We start from the raw sequence: 6,987 nt of genomic DNA on the forward strand, positions 1-6,987 counted from the left end.
TTATTACATTTTTATTTCTTGATACATATATATGATAAGCACAAATTTTTATGTTAATTTCTTATACACTGCGCAAAAAAATTATGGCATAGAAAAATTTTGAGCAAAAATTGGTTAACGGTATCTCCGCGAAAAATTATTATAAAATGATGAACTTTTTTTCAAATGAAAGCTTGAAATCTCTACTTTAAGATACTGTGAGTCGATTTTAAATTTAATGCACCCCTGTTGCTGTAAACTCTTAAATCTGAGATAATAATTATAATTATTATTATCTGAGATAATAATAATAATTTATTCTACCAATTTATAATTTTTTATGTAACACTTAGAGTAACAATACTTCTATGTAATATGCCTTATGCAAAAATATTTCATGGAATTATTATTGAATCTGAATGGCTGACCTGCCAAATCATGCAATCACCAAAAGTAACAGTGCATTGCACCGCGTATTATAGTAAAAGTATAAGTTTACTTGAACGTTATGAAGATAATTTACCAGTTTTTGGCGAAGTGGATGAAATATTTATTTTTAACAAAAAAATTCTATTAGTTATTTCAATATTACAGACTGAATATTTTGAATTTCTAATAAATTCATATCAATTTTATCCATAAAATTCAATTCATTCAATTTATTAATGATATGTATTTTATATTTTTTATTAGAAAAGATAAAAGTGGATAAGGAAATATTAAATCTTTATCATTGTAAATATTTTTGTAACAGAGTCGAATAAACTTAAACTTAAATCGCATTGAAAGACTTTAATCAATCGATCGATATCCATCACACCGCTCCTTATTTAATCCAGCCGCGCGAAAGAAAGTTACAAGTAACAAAGCTCCAAAACAATCATTGAATTTTGCAAATAACAAACAATTCGTGAATTATCGCGCTACTTTTTACAAATCGGCTCACATATTAAGGACGCGAACTATATTCGAGGAACAACGACACAGCTGGTTGTTATATATGTCGCGGATAACGTCGAAACCTGATATCGCAATGTTCGGTCGTAAAATCAATAGGAATGAGAGCGTGTAGAAGGAAACATCAAAGGAAGCAACCTCGTCCCCTGACTGGCGACACGTGTATATCCCACATACGCACGTGCGCGAGAAAGAGGCCGCGGCAACGTTTGCGTCGATGTGCGTCGGTGTGTATAACCGCGCAAGACGGCGGCAGGTCAGGGCCAGAAACTGACTCACTCTGGACCCACCAGTGTATTATACCTAGCGTGTAAGAAAGGTATATATGTGTGCCGAAAGGGACGATGGCGAGGGAAGAGCCGAACACAACAGGGGCGGCGGAAGAGCCTCGCGAGAGAAAGAGAAAGAGGCGGAGTTCACCGATGGCTTTCGCCATCCCATGAGCAAACAGCGGGATGCGATTTTACAACGAAAAAAAAGGAGACTCGTCGAGAGCGAGAGAGGAGAAAGGAAAGAGGGATTCTCCATTGCTCCCGTTTAGAACCCGACGATGTTTGATCAGATTGACTGCGAAGCAGCCGCGGCGAGGGTTAATTAAAAAGGGGATAGAGAGCTGATTTGATTACTGTATTTCGGACAGTCGGGCTTGTACGCGGCGCGTCGTGAAATTTCGATTATCGGGGTATCTTTCCGGCACGCGTTCCTCGCGTCGGAGATTAGTCAATTAATTGACGCTTCGCGCTCCGCCAGGCAAAGAGCCTCCGTTTGCATAAATGGGCCAAGTTTGCATAAATGGCGAATCACGGCGCAAAACGTAAATGCTATTATTTTCATTGGTATACCGTTATATAATCGGAGCGCTGAGGGTAGATAGAAATGATGATTTTCAATTCCATTCAGCCAATTCGGAGAAACCTACTGAACTGCAATGTGTCAGTATTTCTGACCTTCCAGCATCGCCTTAAAGGCCTTCACACATAAAATTCCATAAGGGCTGCGTTCTTTTTGGCATTTACAGCGCTTATAAGCATCATTTGTCTTTGTTCAATATTTGATAAACAACAAGGATGAAATGATTTTGTGAGCGCTGTAAGCAGCTGTAAGCGCGAAACAGAACGCAGCCAAGGTCGTAAGACGTAAGCGTAAAAAAATCGACCAATCCCAATTGAGTATTAGATTGTCCGTAACCCCTCCACTCAATTTAATTAATAGCTATAGCGATTAATAGCTATTAATTACTTCTTATACCATAATTTAAAAAAATGTAATTTAATTGTATTTTAATTAAATTGTCAATTTATTGTATATTTTTGCTTGTACCTGAGCACATTCTGTGTATTACATTATTAGAATAAGAATGGAATTGAGGGAAAACACAAATGCAGTTTAAGAGACAACAATAATCTTGACAGTAAGAAGAGTTACTTATATAAAGTATCAAGCTGCTCAAGATGTCGATTCAATTTAAAGTCAGTCCAATTTATACATCCCGTATGACCGATGGTACATGCCCATTTCAGCGTTTTGCCTAATGTGTTCTATGATATTGTCGTTATCATACAAAACATCATCGTCATCATATCCTATCTCCTGAATTAAGAAATTTGTTTCAAGGAGTTCAATTATGCGTAACTATAAAAATTAGAATAAACCAAATCTCTCTTATGTCTTTCATATTCGTTTATGTTTTGAAAATCAATTTGATAAAAATAATGAGATACAATGCACAACTTGAGTCTTGAAATAGCAAGTTGTGAAACTATTGTAAAATCATAAGACTAATTCTTGTTTTTGTATTAAAGGTTACATCAAACTCTTGGACATTTAAAATCTTCGTCTTAAATAATAAAAGCTAAATTTAAAAAACCAATAAATAAGTATAAAAAATAAACGAGTGTTAATCATTTAATTAATGCAAAATTGGCGCATATGATTGTGAGCTCAGGTAATTTCGAACCATCTGCAGTTCTTAACAATGTCTTTGCTGTTAAATAAATTTCTGTTATACGTTGACAAGTCAAAACAATCATAGCATCTTACGAATTTTACACGAGCGTGAGAACGAAAGAGGAAGTACAAACGAACGGAAGCGTCTCGCGTTGTCGTAGTGGCGACAGCGTTTCAACGGCACGTGCAAAGAGCAAACGCACGCACGCATGCATGCACGCACACACACGTGACATTTAGTAATAAATCGAGGATATTTCAGCAGCGAGGGTGCGATAACGCGTCCGATAAAATAGGTAGTACCTGCCCGGCGTGTGCGTCGGCCGCGACCGTCGTGAGTCACCGTCGGATTTTTAAGGGGAACCGAGTCCTCCGCAATAACGATATTCCCGTCGAAGCATCGAGAGGAGAGGGGGAGAGGGCCCACTATATCGATTTAATAACAGCGTTCTTGTTTACCAGTAATGAGTCTACGCTAGACCGGATATAACGGCGAACATAAGATTAGCCGATTAGCGTCGGCGAAGAATCGAAATATTTTTTTGTTTTTAGTCTTACCGGCCTATATGTATATGTATGTATACATTAGAATGGGCCTTATTTATATTTGGCGAAAAATTTTTTCAGAATTTTTTTCACAACGCCCTCTAAAGTTGTTCCATTTAGTGAGAAAAAAAAATTGTGTAAAAGCTGAGCTCGATCGGATAATGGAAAGACGTGGCACGATCCTATTAAAGTTGAAACAAATATTTTTTTTTTCACAAAAAATGGAAAAATCCGATAAAAAGAATTCTGAATAAAGATTAAATGATTTTCTAAGTACATGTTGACCAATGATAGTATGTTTTTTAATACATGTAATATATTTAAATCGTATCAACAAAATATATCGTATATGCAGACCTTCCATTTGTATGCACATTCTTGCTCTACGAATTCATACAAATGGAAGGTCTGCATTTCGAGCATATGCTTTAAAATATTTAATCGGCCCTTTTCAGGGCCACAACATTTTTAGAATGTTGAAACAATAATCTTGAAGCAAAATTATTGACGTGTTATCTAATCTACTTATTTTACTTTCAGTCATTGCTTTCAGTGATAACAATTAGAAAAAGTTCTCTTATTAAGTAAGTTGTATTCAAAATAGCGATATTTACATATCATTTAAAGTTCTCATTAAATCTTTAGCAAAATAATAAAATAGCATACACGCCGCGTCGCGCCGCACCGAGCGCGCGCCGCCCCTGATTCACGCATAATCTAGAACGCATTCGTTAGCTTAAAATTGCTCTCATTTAAAAATTATTGTTCAGACACAATTTTGCCAGATTAAAAAGTTACTTATTTTGATACGGATAATCACGCAGTATATTCCGAGTCCGCGAATTCTGGGACATCCTGTATATTATATATGTGTATATGAAATACATCGTATTTTTATATTTATAAGCAAGCAGAAAAATAAAGATATCAATATATTTTACAATCCATTGTAATATTTAAATATATTGTAATTTTATAAATCCTTAATAAGAGTAGATTTTGGACATTTGAATACTGAGTTCTTTAATGGGTCACGATATGAAAAATGAATTGTTTTTCTCCTCATTTCTCGACAAAATTTGATTAAAATCCTGCATAAGCTTAACTTCTGCTTAACTTCTGCTGTGTCATTTACGACTTAAAGCGTTTTCACAATTTCCATATCAATTTCATGTCAATTTCATATCAATTTCATTAAGCAAAATGCAATTACTTTTTTTAGAAAGTTTAGGAGAAACATGTTTATTCGTCGATAGTTTTGAATTATAAAGTTTGCATGCACTAAATTTCGAAAATATAAATCATAAATCTATACTAAAATAAAATTGAAAAGAATTTTAAATTGAGAGTTAATTGTATAATTCACTCAGGTGTTTTTCTCTTTTTCTCTCTTTTTCTGAAGCACATTACGGAAATATTGCCATTTAATATTTGTAAAAAATAAATTTGATATTTACAAAGTGTTCCGAGAATTAATTTAAAAACTTCAAGTTAGATGTGCCACGTCTTCCCATTGTCCGATCGAGCTTAGTTTTTACACAATTTTTTTTTTACCAAATGGAACAACTTTAAGGGGCGTCGTGAAAATAATTCAAAAGTCAAAAATAAGGTCCACTCTAGTATACATATCTGCATTCAATGTATTAGAATGTATATGTGTCCCAGACAATTCAGATGGCTAGGCATTTCTGTCCCGGTGTGTACATATCCGTAGCAAACCGTAACGAATTCCACCAACTGATATTATAATTAATAAATTTTTTTTAAATTATTAATATGCGCGGTACTAGCTAATAACGACATTCCAAGTCCCGGAATTAAATAGTTAAAACATTGAAATAAATAAAATAAAAATAACAAGCCTCGCAGTTATAAGTAAAGAAAGAGAAAAGCCAGAACATCAAATTAAAGAATGAAAAAGCTATATTATTAACTTGACATGCACATAAACAATTCTTTTTGAAATCCATAATATAAATTAAAATTGGTCATCGAATGCAACACAAATTCGTCGTTCGGTGGCGGGAAAGAGTCGAGTCTGTAAATAAAATAAGTAGATGGAAATTCAAAAAAATGTGTAGTAAACCAGTCAAAATGTCAAATGTAATATAATTTTCTGTAAGAAGTAAAAAAATATAAAAGGGTAAATATGAATCGTTAACTCCCCAAGCTATAGTTAGACAGTTCAAGTCAAATCTTATCTTAATATTTATTTCATTAACAACTAACTTAATTTCTATTTTATTGATTGTAAGTATAAGTGACATGTTAGCCAGACCAAAAAGCAAGTAAAAACAAGGGTCAAGGAACATATCACTAATTTTAAATTAGAACAATTCAAACATTCGGTTATCACGGAATATATGCTCAATTTAAACCATACATTCGATTGGAATAATGTGCAACTGTGCAAATATGCAAATTTTTTATTAATGTTTGAGTTATTTTTATGCTGCATCATTTTATTATATAATAAATATAATAAATAAAATATATAATTGAATGGAACCAATCCTATTTATACTGAATCCTATTTATACTTATACCTATTTATACTTATCCCTATTTATACTTATACCTATTTATACTTATCCTATTTATCCTATTTATACTTATAACTGAATAACATTTATAATATTATTTTTAAAAGCAATATTATTGGTATGGATGCTATAGTCGTAATGAATATGCAAACAATGAAGACGATTGGAAATAGGAATAAAGCTGAGGCTGAAGATGAGGTTGAAGACGAATCTGAAGACAACGATGAGAACAAATTTTTTCGAAAAATAAAAAAAAAGTTGCATTCCCTATATATTATTATTCTCATAAGATGAATTGGAGCAATACACGCATTATAAAAATCACAACGAGCTATACGAACTTTATCGCTTTAACTGATGAGGGAAAAATAAATTGATGAGTAAAATTTTACGATAAGTAGTATAATAATAATTATTTGTTTTACAAATTTTATTTATAATTAGATTTATCATACATACGTAGACGAAAAAAATAAAGTGTCAAGGTATAAAGCAAATAAATGTCAAAAAGAAGGTTACATGCATTGATTGCGACACTGATACTTATGTGATATGTACTGATAATAGCAAAACATATTTAGAAAATGGATGATTATTAATTGAATGAATCTATACACATGACAAATTTGCTAGAACAACACGTGATCAAATTACTCTCAGGCAAATCGATTGGTAATTTAGTTGTTTCTCTTGAAAGCACATATTCCTAAAAATATAAAGACGATATTGATATAGTAAGAATTTATGAACTGTAAGCACTGTATAGAGTATTCCAATTTATATAATCTTAATATTTATTATAGTTAAGGTAGCCTGTGGAAATCAATGTACACTTGCAATGACTGAGAAAGGAAAAGTTTATGTCACCTCTATCAAGCTAGCAGAACCAAATGAGCAGAATCAAACCGGACCTATCCAATTTTTTAGTACCCAATTTGTACTAATTTGTACCACCAATAAAAATTTTGTACCTCGTGCCGTTTTGAAGAAAAACGTGGCGCTGCTAGCTTTATAT

At 32.9% G+C, this 6,987-nt stretch overlaps 1 protein-coding gene across 1 annotated transcript in view; it reads left to right on the top strand.

Moving 5' to 3' along the window:
• LOC105449505 overlaps positions 1-6,987 on the top strand; it is a 71,198-nt gene that overhangs the window by 60,722 nt on the left and 3,489 nt on the right. The gene's annotated exons all lie outside the window — the stretch shown is intronic.

This window comes from Wasmannia auropunctata, unplaced genomic scaffold (assembly GCF_000956235.1).
Source record: "Wasmannia auropunctata unplaced genomic scaffold, wasmannia.A_1.0 LD336076.1, whole genome shotgun sequence".
NCBI lineage: Eukaryota > Metazoa > Arthropoda > Insecta > Hymenoptera > Formicidae > Wasmannia > Wasmannia auropunctata.